Source organism: Vulpes vulpes, chromosome X (genome assembly GCF_048418805.1).
Source record: "Vulpes vulpes isolate BD-2025 chromosome X, VulVul3, whole genome shotgun sequence".
NCBI classification, from domain to species: Eukaryota; Metazoa; Chordata; class Mammalia; order Carnivora; family Canidae; genus Vulpes; species Vulpes vulpes.
In genome coordinates, this window is record NC_132796.1 from 44,943,543 (window position 1) to 44,958,092 (window position 14,550).

Sequence of the window (14,550 nt, forward strand, 5' to 3'; positions counted from 1 at the left end):
CAGCAGCAGTGCAAGTGTGTTCCTTTTTCTCCACATGCTCATCAACACCTATGGTTTCTCCTGTTGTTGATTTAACCATTCTGATAGGTATAAAGTTACATCTCATATAGTTATGGTTTGCATTTCCCTGATGAGCATCTTTTCAGGTATCTATTGGCCATCTGTATGTCTTTGGAGAAATGTTTGTTCATGTTTTCTGCCTACTTTATAATTGGGTTATTGGTTTTTAGGGTATTGAATTTTTTAAGTTCTGTATATATTTTGGATAGTAGCCCTTTATTGGGTATGTCATTTGCAAATATCTTCTCCCATTTTTTTGATTTCCTTTTAGCATTGTTAAACGTTTCCTTCACTGTGCAGAAGATTTTTACTTTGATGAAGTCCCAGTATTATCTTTTGCTTTTGTTTTCCTTGCCTCATGAAACCTATCTAGAGAAAAGTTATAATGGCTGATTCAAAGAAGTTACTTCCTGTGTTCTATTCTAGGATCTTTACATTTTCAGGTCTCATATTTAGGTCTGCAGTATATTTGAACTTATTTTTGTTTGTGGTGTAAAAAAAATGGTCCAGATTCATTCTTTTACATGTAGCTTACCAATTTTCCTAACACCATTTGCTGAAAAGACAGCATTTTTCCCACTTGATATCTTTTCCAGCCTTGTCAAAGATTAATTGACCATATAGTAATGGGTTCATTTCTGGGTTTTCTCTTCTATTTAATTGACCTATGTGTCTATTTCTGTGTCAGTACCATACTGTTTTGATTACTATAGCTTTGTAACATAACTTCAAGTTAAAAAAGGTGATGCCTCCAACTTTGCTTTTCTCAACACCCAAAAAACAAAAACAAAATCCAGTCAAGAAATGGGCAGAAGACGTGAAGAGACGTTTCTCCAAAGAAGATAAAAATGACCAATAGACACATGAAAAAATGCTCAACATCACTTGAGGGATGTACAGGGAAATACAAATCAAAACCATGAGATACGGGATCCCTGGGTGGCGCAGCGGTTTGGCGCCTGCCTTTGGCCCAGGGCACGATCCTGGAGACCCGAGATCGAATCCCACATCAGGCTCCCGGTGCATGGAGCCTGCTTCTTCCTCCGCCTGTGTCTCTGCCTCTCTCTCTCTCTCTGTGACTATCATAAATAAATTAAAAAAAAATTAAAAAAAAAAAACCATGAGATACCACCTCACACCAGTTAGAATGGTTAAAATCAACAAGTCAGGAAATGACAGATGTTGGCAAGGATGTGGAGAAAGGGGGACCCTCTTGCACTGTTGGTGGGAATGCAAGCTAGTGGCAGCCACTCTGGAAAACAGTATGGAGGTTCCTCAGAAAGTTGAAAATAGAACTACCCTATGACCTAGCAATTGTACTGCTAGGTATTTACCCCAAAGATGCAAAAATAGTGATCTGAAGGGGCACCTACAACCCAATATTTATAGCAGCAATGTCCACGATAACCAAACTGTTGAAAGAGTCCAGATGTCCAGTGACAGATGAATGATTAAGGAAGATATGGTATATATACAACAAAATATTACTGAGCCACCAAAATAATGAAATCTTACCATTTGCAACCATGTGGATGGAACTAAAGAGTATTATGCTAAATGAAATAAGTCCATCAGAGAAAGACCTATGATGTCATTCATGTGGAATTTAAGAAACAAAACAGGATCATAAGGGAAGAGTGGAGACAAGATGAAATCAGAGAGGGAGACAAACCTTAGGAGACTCTTCATCATAGGAAACAAACTGAGGGTTGCCAGAGAGGGATTGGGGAATGGGGTAACTGGGTGATGGACATTAAGGAGGGCATGTGATGTAGTAAGCACTCGGTATTATATAAAACTGATGAATTACTGACCTACCTCTGAAACTAATAATACATTATATGTTAATTAATTGAATTTAAATAAAAATTAAAACATATCATTAGTGTACCAGTTTCTCCATTTACTTAATTGAAGTACATATGGGTGGGATCCCTGGGTGGCGCAGCGGTTTGGTGCCTGCCTTTGGCCCAGGGCGCGATCCTGGAGACCCGGGATGGAATCCCACGTCGGGCTTCCGGTGCATGGAGCCTGCTTCTTCCTCTGCCTGTGTCTCTGCCTCTCTCTCTCTCTCTCTCTCTCTCTCTGTGTGTGTGTGTGTGTGACTATCATAAATAAATAAAAAAAATTTTAAAAAAAATGAAGTACATATGGGTTGCTTCCAATTGGCAATTATGAATAAATTTGCTATAAATATTCATGTGCACATATTCTTTTTGATTTGGTCTCCCGTTTTCCAAATTCCTGCTTACCCTTTAACCTTAAAAAATAATAACTGTATTATAAAAGGAACATATACTTATAAAATAAATTTAAAATGAAAACTATGATGAAGAAAGTAAAAATCCCTTGTAACCTGAGATAACCAATATAATTTTATTGTTTTACCTAGGTTTATACATTTTATTTTTTTAATATTTTATTTATTCATGAGAGACACAGAGCGAGAGGCACAGACACAGGCAGAGGGAGAAGCAGGCGCCATGCAGGGAGCCTGATGTGAAACTCGATCCCAGGTCTCCAGAATCACACCCTGGGCCAAAGGCAGGCACTAAACCACGAGCCATCCAGGGATCCCCCTTTATAGATTTTAAATATATACAGTTTTAAAATTTGATATACTATAAAAAGTTTAACCTTTTAAATTTAACTTTTCGTAATGAGTGTTTTTCTATCATTCCCAGATTTCACTTTAAAATTTTAAAAGTGGGCAGCCCAAGTGGCTCAGCAGTTCAGCATATCAGCACTGCCATATATACACACACACACACACACACATATACACATAAATCAGACCATCTTCATTCATCAGTCAATGGACATTTAGCTTTTTCCATAGTGTGGCTATTGTTGATAATGCTACTGCTATAAACATTGGGAAACACGTGACCTTTTGAGTCTGTATTTCTGTATCCTTTGGGTAAACTCCCAGTAGTGCAATTGCTGGGTCTTGAGGGTAATTCTATATTAAACTTTTTGAGGAACCTCCATATGTTTTCCAGAGTGGCTGCACCAGTTTGCATTCCCACAAACAGTGTAAGAGCGTTCCCGTTTCTCTGCATGCTTGCCAACATCTGCTGTATCTGATATTGCTCATTTTAGCCATTTTAACATGTGTGAGGTGGTATCTCATCATGGTTTTGATTTGTATTTCCCTGATGCTGAGTGATGTTGGGCATCTTTCACATGTCTGTTACCCATCTGTATGTCTTTGGAAAAAATGTTTAATCATGTCTTCTGCCCATTTCTTAACTGTATTATTAATTTTGGGGGTGGTAATTTGGTAAGTTCTTTATAAATTTTTGATACTAACTCTTTATCAGATACGTCATTTGCAAATATTTTCTCCCACTTTGTAAGTTGCCTGTTAGTTGTATTGATTGTTTCCTTCACTGGACAGAAGCTTTTTATCTTGATAAAGCTGCTACTAGTACTTTTTTGCTTTTACTTCCCTCGGCTTTGTAGACATGTCTGGCAAGAAGTAACTGCAGCCACAGTCAAAGGTTGCTGCTGTGGTCTTCCCTAGAATTTTGATGCATTCCAGACTCACATTTAGGTCTTTCTTCCATTTTGGATTTAGTTTTGTACATGGTTTAAGATAGTGATCCAGGGATCCCTGGGTGGCGCAGCGGTTTGGCGCCTGCCTTTGGCCCAGGGCGCGATCCTGGAGACCCGGGATCGAATCCCACGTCGGGCTCCCGGTGCATGGAGCCTGCTTCTCCCTCTGCCTGTGTCTCTGCCCCTCTCTCTCTCTCTCTCTCTGTGTGACTATCATAAATAAATAAAAATTAAAAAAAAAAAAAAAGATAAGATAGTGATCCAGTGTGATTCTTCTGCATGTTGCTGTCCAATTTTCCCAATACCATTCATTGAAGAAAATATCTTTTTTCTATTGGATATTCTTTCCTGCTTTATTGGAGATTAGTTTTTTTTTTTAAGATTTATTTATTTATGATAGACATAGAGAGAAAGAGAGGCAGAGACACAGGAGGAGGGAGAAGCAGGCTCCACGGCAGGAACCCGACGCGGGACTCAATCCTGGGACTCCAGGATTGCGCCCTGGGCCAAAGGCAGGCGCTAAACCGCTGAGCTACCCAGGGATCCTATTGCCAATTAGTTGACCATATAGATCATTTCTGAGTTATAGGTCATTATAGGTTCATTTCTGGGTTTTCTATTCTGTTCTTTTGATCTATGTGTTTGTTTTTTTTGTGCCAGTACCATACTATGTTGTTGACCACATCTTTGTAATACAGCTTAAAGACCTGAGTTGTGATGCCTCCAGCTTTGCTTTTCTTTTTCAGGATTTCATTGGCTATATGGGGTCTTTTTGGGTTCCATACAAATTTTAGGATTCTTTCTTCTACTCTGTGAAAAATTCTGTTGGTATTTTGATAGGGATTGCATTAAATATGTAGATTGCCCTGGGTACTACAGACATTTTAACAATGTTTGTTCTTCCAATCCATGAGCATGGAATGCTTTCTATTTTCTTATGTCCTCTTCAAAATTTCTTTCATAAGTGTTTTATAGTTTTCAGAGTACAGATCCTTTACCTCTTTGGTTTAGTTTATTCCCATGAATCTTACTGTTTTTGGTGCAGGTGTAAATGAGATTGATTCCTTCATTTCTTTTTCTGCTACTTCGTTATTGGTGTATACAAATGCAACAGATTTCTGTATATTCATTTTATATACTGTTATTCTGCTCAATTCGTATATTCTACCAGTTTTTGGTGGAGACTGCCAGATTTTCAACGTACAGCATTATGTCATCTGCAAATAGTGAATGTTTGACTTCTTCCTTTCTGATTTGAATGCCTTTTATTTATTTTTGTTGTCTTACTGCTGAGGCTAAGACTAAGACTATGTTAAAGAACAATGGTGAGGGGGCGCCTGGGTGGCTGGCTCAGTGGTTGAACATCTGCCTTCAGCTCAAGTTATGGTCCTGGGGTCCTGGGATCGAGTCCCACATAGGCTCCCCGCAGGGAGTCTGCTTCTCCCTTTGCCTCTGTCTCTGCCTCTCTCTGTGTGTCTCTCATGAATAAATAAATAAAGCCTTTTTTTAAAAAAAAAAGAACAATGGTGAGAATGTTGAACCAACTTTGCATCCCAGGATTAAATCTCACTTGATTGTGGTGAATAATTCTTTTAATGTACTTTTGGATTGGATTTGCTAGTACCTTGTTGAGAATTTTTACATCAATGTTCATTAGGGATATTGGCCTGGAATTCTTCTTATGGGTGGGGTCTTTGGTTTCAGGATCATGGTAATGCTGGCCTCATAGAATGAGTTTGGAAGTTTTCCTTCCATTTCTATTTTTTTTTGGAACACTTTTGAGTATATTCTTGACTATGTATTTTTCCCATTCAGCATGTTGAATATATCATGACAATTTCTTCTGGCCTGCCAGGTTTCTCTGGACAAATGTGCTAAGACTCGATTTATCTTCCCTTTCAGGTTAAGGATTTTTTCCCCCTCGATGCTTTCAAGATTATTTCCTTGTCCATTATTTTGTGAATTTGAATATAATATGTCTTGGTGTTAGCTTTTGTTGATTTTGATGGGAATTCTCTGTGCTTCTTGGATTTCAATGTCTTTTTTTCCTTCTTTAGATTACGGGACTTTTCTCCTGTAATTTGCTCACATAAACCTTCTTCCTCTTTTTCCCTCTCTTCTTCTGGGCCTCCTATAACAAATAATAACAAATAATAACAAATGTTATTATGCTATAAGGAGTCACTGAGTTCCCTGTCTACGTTTATAATCCAATACTTTTCTTTCCTTTTTTTTAACTTCATTATTTTCCATAATATCTTTTTTAATAATAAATTTATTTTTTATTGGTGTTCAATTTGCCAACATACAGAATAACACCCAGTGCTCATCCCATCAAGTGCCCCCTCAGTGCCCGTCACCCATTCACCCCCACCCCCTGCCCTCCTCCCCTTCCACCACCCCTAGTTCATTTCCCAGAGTTAGGAGTCTTTTTTTTTTTTTTTTTTAATTTTTATTTATTTATGATAGTCACACAGAGAGAGAGAGAGAGAGGCAGAGACACAGGCAGAGGGAGAAGCAGGCTCCATGCACCGGGAGCCTGACGTGGGATTCGATCCCGGGTCTCCAGGATCGCGCCCTGGGCCAAAGGCAGGCGCCAAACCGCTGCGCCACCCAGGGATCCCGAGTTAGGAGTCTTTATGTTCTGTCTCCCTTTCTGATATTTCCCACACACTTCTTTTCCCTTCCCTTCTGTTCCCTTTCACTATTATTTATATTCCCCAAATGAATGAGACCATATAATGTTTGTCCTTCTCCGATTGACTTACTTCACTCAGCATAATACCCTCCAGTTCCATCCACGTTGAAGCAAATGGTGGGTATTTGTCATTTCTAATGGCTGAGTGATATTCCTTTGTATACATAAACCACATCTTCTTTATCCATTCATCTTTCGATGGACACCGAGGCTCCTTTCACAGTTTGGCTATTGTGGACATTGCTGCTAGAAACATCGGGGTGCAGGTGTCCCAGCGTTTCATTGCATCTGTATCTTTGGGGTAAATCCCCAGCAGTGCAATCGCTGGGTTGTAGGGCAGTTCTATTTTTAACTCTTTGAGGAACCTCCACACAGTTTTCCAGAGTGGCTGCACCAGTTCACATTCCCACCAACAGTGTAAGAGGGTTCCCTTTTCTCCGCATCCTCTCCATTTGTGGTTTCATGCCTTGTTAATTTTCCCCATTCTCAGTGGTGTGAGGCGGTATCTCATTGTGCTTTTGATTTGTATTTCCCTGATGGCAAGTGATGCTGAGCATTTTCTCATGTGCGTGCTGGCCATGTCTGTGTCTTCCTCTGTGAGATTTCTGTTCATGTCTTTTGCCCATTTCATGATTGGATTGTTTGTTTCTTTGGTGTTGAGTTTAATAAGTTCTTTATAGATCTTGGAAACTAGCCCTTTATCTGATACGTCATTTGCAAATATCTTCTCCCATTCTGTAGGTTGTCTTTTAGTTTTGTTGACTGTATCCTTTGCTGTGCATAATATCTTCTATATCACTGATTCATTCTTCTTACTTTGTCCATCCTTGTCATTACATCCAGTCAGTTTTGCATATTGGTTATAGCATCTTTTCTTTTGGCCTGATTTCTTTTTAGTGCTTTTATCTCTGCAGTAAGGGAATCTCTAGTGTTTTTTCCTTTTTTTTTTTTTCAGGCCCAGCTAGTATCCTTATGATTGTGGTTTTATATTCCGGTTCAGAAATCTTACATCTGTTTTGATTAAGTCCCTGGCCATGACTTCTTCTTTGTTTTGTGGTAAATTCCTCCATCTTTTCATTTTTCTAGGTCACTGGTGTGTGTGTGTATGTGTAGAAAGCCTATTATTTTTCGTGCTTCTAAGAGTAATGGCTATGTTAAGAGATCCTCAACTGTCTTGGACCTAGTATTCAGGAAGTGTTTCAGAGTGTATACGCTGGTGTTGTATTTTGGTTGCTCCTTCCCTCAGGTCAGTGCTCTGTAGATTTTCTCCTTGTCCCTTTTGGGCTTTGGTCTGCTTGTTAAAAGAATCTAGATCTTATTTCCCCTAGAGCTGAAGCTTAGTAGCAATTTATAATCAGTAAACTTGGTGCATACAAGGGGTTTGTGTTGGTCCCTGAAGGAGGGGCCTGCTGCGCTGATTCTCAGGTGTATTTGCCCTAGTAAAGATTCACCTGACAGGCGCAAGGTCCTGGGGTTTGTTGTAAAGGGCTCCAGCCTCCACTGGAGGCACTGTGTTGCTCACTGAAGTCAGTCAGTGCTGCTGGGCAGGGAGAGAAAATGACGTCATCACAGTCTCATCCTCTGAGCAGTCCTCAGAGCAGGGAGTTCCTGCTTGCCACTCTTCAGGAGAGCCCTAACAAAAGAGCAAACAGTTTCCCCTTTGTGTGCTTTGCTTCCTTCAGATCCATGCCTTCACTCTGTCTGTGTCCAAGCTGTCTGCCTGCCAGGTGGCACAGTTCTGGATTTTATGTCAAGTGTGCATCTGGATTTCAAAACTTCAAATCTTAGGAAACCTACATGGTCTGTATCCACATTGATCTTCTGGGGGTAGGTCTCGCCATAATGTGGCTGGTGCCAGTTTGTCCCAGAAAAGCAGTCACACAACCACACAGCAGTTCAGAGTTTATGGTAAAGCACAGCAAAAGGCCAGCACCAAGATTGCTGTCCTCAGCAGGTGTCTCTGTTCCTATGCTAATAAACAAGGCAACACATTGTTGCCCACCAGCTCTTTTGTCCTCAGACAGGCTGTGCCATCTCTCCCAAGTGCACTCCAAGAACAGACTGTTTCTCCCCATGCAACCCAGGGGATCCTGAGACCACAATGTTTACTCTGGAGCACCTGCCCTCCTTCCCTACAAGAGTACTACTAAGCCTGCCAGGCATAGCTACAGCAATGGCATAGAATTCTTAAAACATCTGACTTTGATCTCTGCTGTTTATAAATACTTGCAGTACTCAGGCCCTCACCTTTTCCCAGTCATTGTTTTGGGTGAAGAGCTTTTCTTGTGCAATCCCCTATGCACTTCTCTCTCTTGCTCTCTTTGTCTCTCTTTCTGTCTCTTCTGTCTCCATGATCAGGACTCCCTCCCTTCTGCAGATCCACAGTTCTTTTCTCCCCCCATATCAACTCTCTGCAGGTCCTACCTTCCGTGAGGTGGCTATTTTTCTTCCTTCAGATGTGCAGTTTCTTCTCTCAGTCCTCAGATTGATTTCTTGAGTGTTCAGAATTATTTGATATTCACCTGACTGTGCTCAGGGGACAAGCAAGTATAGTTACTGATACTGCTCTGCCATCGGAACTCCAAGGTTAATAATTTTTGATATGTTTGATGACCATGTATATTTCTCTTATGAATAAGCTGTTTATATTGACTGCATTTTCATGTTAGGACATTTTTTCCGATTGAAAAAAATGATCATCATATATTAACTATATTAGTTCTCTGTCTTTCATGCTTGCTTCATCTCTTTTTATCCGAATTTATCATTTGATGGTTTACTTTGTTGAAATATATCACTCAGTTTTTAAATTTTAATTTCCTCCTTTAGAGCATGTGGGTATTAGATTAGTTTTTGTTTCATTTTGTTTTTTAAGCCCTTTGCACTACAAGTTGTATAAATAGTTATAATGCATTTTAGTTTACTGGGTTTTTATGTTTAAATTTTTTTACATTATGTGTATTATTTGTGTCTTTGTGTATTGAGAGATGTGGGAAGTTCATATTTTTCCCAAATGGAAAGCCAGCTTTCCTGACATCATTTATTAAACAACCTATCTCTTCTCTACTGATTTGGAATCCCATATTCAATTTATATTGAATATATATATTCTCTGTATGTGTGTGTGTGTGTGTGTGTGTGTGTGTGTGTTTCCAGTGTTTCTGTTTCCTTCTAGTGATATATTTGTCTTTTTTTGTTTTCCCAGTTATGAACTATTTGATTATTGTGATACTAATTTTAGTATTTGGTAAGTGAAGTCCCCTCTCAGTAGTAGTTCTGCTAAATTTGGGCCATACTGCATTTTTTTCTTCCGGAGGAATTTTGTAACAAATGTGCAAAAACATCCCACTGGATTTTCAGAGGAATTGCTCCAAATGTGTAAATTAATGTAAGGAGAACTGACATTTTTGCAGAACTTGGTTTTCTCCCAAGGAATGAATTATGTTTCTCCACTTATTATATATCTCTCAGTTAAGTTTTATGATTTTTTTTTTATACACTTATTGTACTTTTCTTGGTAGGATTTGAACTTTCAAAACAATGTTGGATAGTAGTGGGAATAGGTGATGGTCTGGTCTTGCTCCTGATTTTATTAGAAATGGATTTCCCGATTCATCTTCAAATGTATATGCAATTCGCTTCTTTTTAAAATTATTTTATTTTATTTTTTAATTGAAATTTGATTCATCAACATATGGTATAACACCCAGTGTGCATCCCATCAAGTGCTCCCCTCAGTGTCCATCACCCAGTTACCCCATCCCACCACCCAACTCCCCTTCCACTACCCCATGTTTGATTCCCAGAGTTAGGAGTCTCTCATGCTTTGCCACCCTCTCTGATTTTTCCCACTCATTTTCTGTGCTTTCCCCTATAATCCGTTTCACTGTTTTTTATATTCCCTGTAGAGTGAAACCATATGATGATTGTCCTTCTTTGATTCCCTTACTTCACTGAGCATAATACCCTCCAGTTCTATCCATGTTGAAGCAAAAGGTAGGAATTCGTCCGTGCTAATGGCTGAGTAATATTCGTTGTGTGTGTAATATATATATATATATATATATATATATATATATATATATATATATATACCACATCTTCTTTATCCATTCATCTGTCGAAGGATATCGAGGCTGCATCCAGTTTGGCTATTGTGGACATTGCTGCTATAAACATTGGGATGCAGGTGTCCTGGAGTTTCACTACATTTGTATCTTTGGGGTAAATACCCAGTAGTACAATTGCTAGGTCCTAGGGTAGCTCTATGTTTGTATGTTCTTTAATGAACCTCTACACTGTTTTTGAGACGGGCTGTACTAGTTTGCATTCCCTCCAACATTAAAGGAATGTTCCTCTTTCTCCACAACCTCTCCAACATTTGTTGTTTCTTGTCTTCTTAATTTTTTTTGCCATTGTCACTGGTATGAGGTGATATCTCATTGTGGTTTTAATTTGTATTTCCCTGATGGCAAGTGATGCAGAGCATTTTCTCGTGTGTTTGTTGCATATGTCTATGTCTTCTTTGGTGAACTTTCAGTTCATATCCTCTGCCCATTTCATGATTGGTTGGTTTGGTACTTGGGTATTCAGTTTAATAAGTTTTTTATATATCTTGGATACTAGTACTTTATCTGATATGCCATTTGCAAATATCTTCTACCATTCTGCTCATTGTCTTTTAGGATTCTTGACTGTTTCTTTGGCTCTGCAGAAGCTTTCTATCCTGATTAAGTCCCAATTCTTCATTTCTGCTTTTGTTTCCTTTCACTTGATAGATGTAACTTGCAAGAAGTTGCTGTAGCCAAGTTCAAAAAGGGTGTTACCTATGTTCTCCTCTAGGATTTTGATAGACTCTTGTCTAACATTTAGATCTTTCATCTATTTCTAATTTATTTTTGTGTCTAGTGTAAGTGAATAGTTTCATTCTTCTGGATGTGGATGTCCAAATTTCCTAGCACCATCTATTGAAGAGACTGGCCTTTTATCCAGTGGATATTCTTTCCTCTTTTGCCGAATATTAGTTGAACGTAGAGTTGAGGGCCTATTTCTGGGATCTCTCTTCTGATCCATTGATCTATTTGTTTTTCTGCAAGTACCACACTGTCCTGTGATCACAGCTTTGTAGTACAGCTTGAAATCCAGAATTGTGATGCCCCCGGCTTTGGTTTTCTTTTTGATAATCCCCTGGCTATTTGGGGGTCTTTTGTGATTGCACACAAATCTTAAGATTATTTGTTCCAACTCTGTGAAGAAAGTCCATGGTATTTTGATAGGGATTGCATTAAACGTGTAAATTGCTCTGGGTAGCACAAATATTTTCATAATATTAATTCTTCCAGTCCATGAGCATGGAATATTTTTTCATATCTTTGTGTCTTCCTCCATTTCTTTCAGAAGGGTTCTGTAGTTTCTAGGGTATAGATCCTTTACCTCTTTGGTAAGCTTTATTCCTAGGTATCTTATGGTTTTCGGTGCAATTGTAAATGGGATTGACTTTTTATTTCTTTTCCTTCAGTCTCATTGTTAGTGTATAGAAATGCCACTGACTTCTGGGCATTGATTTTGTATCCTGCCACACTGCTGAATTGCTGTATGAGTTCTAGCAATCTTGGGGTGGAGCCTTTTGGGCTTTCTAAATACAGTATCATGTCATCTGCAAAGAGAGAGAGTCTGACTCCTTCTTTGTAAATTTGAAAGGCTTTTATTCCTTTTTGTTGCCTGATTACTGAGGCTAGTATTTTTAGTACTATGTTGAGAAGCAAAACCGAGAGTGGACATTACATTCCTGTTGTGTTTTTGATCTTAGGGCAAAGGCTCTCACTTTTCCCCATTGAAAATGATATTTGCCCATGAAAAGCCCACAGCAAGTATCATTCTAATGCGGAAACACTGGGAGCCTTTCCCCTAAGATCAGGAACAAGACAGGGATGTCCAATTTCACCTTCTTCTTTCTTTCTTAAAAAAGAACACCATAGCTGGGGACATCTCAATGACAGATTTCAGGTTGTACTACAAGCTGTGGCCATCAAGACAGTGTGGTCCTGGAATAAAAACAGACACATAGATCAGTGGAACAGAATAGAGAATCCAGAAGTGGCCCCTCAACTTTATGGTCAACTAATATTCGACAAAGGAGGAAAGACTATCCACTAGAAAAAAGACACTCTCTTCAATAAATGGTGCTGGGAAAATTGGACATCCACATGCAGAAGAATGAAACTAGACCATTCTCTTACACCATACACAAAGGTAAACTCAAAATGGATGAAAGATCCAATGTGAGACAAGGTTCCATCAAAATCCTAGAGGAGAACACAGGCAACACCCTTTTTGAACTTTGCCACAGCAACTTCTTGCAAGATACATGTATGAAGGCAGGGGAAACAAAAGGAAAAATGAACTATTGGGACTTCATCAAGATAAGAAGCTTTTGAAAAGCAAAAGACACCATCAACAAAACACAAAGACAACCTACAGAATAGGAGATGATATTTGCAAATGATGTATCAGATAAAGGGCTAGTTTCCAAGATCTATAAAGAACTTATTAAACTCAACAGCAAAGAAACAATCCAATCATGAAATGGGCAAAAGACATGAATAGAAATCTCACAGAAAAAAATAAAATAAAATAAAAAGAAAGAAAAAAATATCTCACAGAGGAAGGGAATAGAAGTGAAGGGAGAAGAAATAAGTAAGAAATATCAGAAAGGGAGACAGAACATAAAGACTCCTAACTCTGGAAAACGAACTAGGGGTGGTGGAAGGGGAGGAGGGTGGGGGGCGGGGTGACTGGGTGGCGGGCACTGAGGGGGGCACTTGGGATGAGCACTTGGTGTTATTCTGTATGTTGGCAATTGAACACCAATATAAAATAAATTTATTATAAAAATTAAAAAAAAACAAAAGGTCCTCAAAAGAAAACTAGGATAGCAATCCTCACATCACATCAGATGAATTAAACTTTATCCAAAGACTGCCGTAAGAGATGAAGGACATTATATCATACTTAAAAGATCAATCCAACAAGAAGACCTATCAATCACAAATACCTATGCCCCTAATATGGGAGTTTCCAAGTATAACAATCAATTAATAAGCAAAGTAGAGATATTTACTATTTATGTATTTATTATTTTATATTTTTTTAATAAATTAATTTTTTATTGGTGTTCAATTTACCAACATACAGAAAAACACCCAGTGCTCATCCCGTCAAGTGTCCACCTCAGTGCCCGTCACCCATTCCCCTCAACACCCGACCTCCTCCCCTTCTACCACCCCTAGTTCGTTTCCCCGAGGAGTTAGGAGTCTTTATGTTCTGTCTCCCTTCCTGATATTTCCCAACATTTCTTTTCCCTTCCTTTATATTCCCTTTCACTATTATTCATATTCCCCAAATGAATGAGAACATACACTGTCCTTCTCCGATTGACTTATTTCACTCAGCATAATACCCTCCAGCTCCATCCACGTTGAAGCAAATGGTGGGTATTTGTCGTTTCTAATTGATGAGTAATATTCCATTGTATACATAAACCACATGTTCTTTATCCATTCATCTTTCGATGGACACCGAGGCTCCTTCCACAGTTTGGCTATTGTGGACATGCTGATAGAAACATAGGGGTGCAGGTGTCCCGATGTTTCATTGCATCTAAATCTTTGGGGTAAATCCCCAACAGTGCAATTGCTGGGTCGTAGGGTAGGTCTATTTTTAACTCTTTGAGGAAACTCCACACAGTTTTCCAGAGTAGCTGCACCAGTTCACATTCCCACCAAATGTGTAAGAGGGTTCCCTTTTCTCCGCATCCTCTCCAACATTTGTTGTTTCCTGCCTTGTTAATTTTCCCCATTCTCACTGGTGTGAGGTGGTATCTCATTGTGGTTTTGATTTGTATTTCCCTGATGGCCAGTGATGCAGAGCATTTTCTCATGTGCATGTTGGCCATGTCCATGTCTTCCTCTGTGAGATTTCTCTTCATGTCTTTTGCCAATTTCATGATTGGATTATTTGTTTCTTTGGTGTTGAGTTTAATAAGTTCTTTATAGATTTTGTAAACTAGCCCTTTATCTGATATGTCATTTGCAAATATCTTCTCCCATTTTGTAGGTTGTCTTTTAGTTTTGTTGACTGTATCCTTTGCTGTGCAAAAGCTTCTTATCTTGATGAAGTCCCAATAGTTCATTTTTGCTTTTGTTTCTTTTGCCTTTGTGGATGTATCTTGCAAG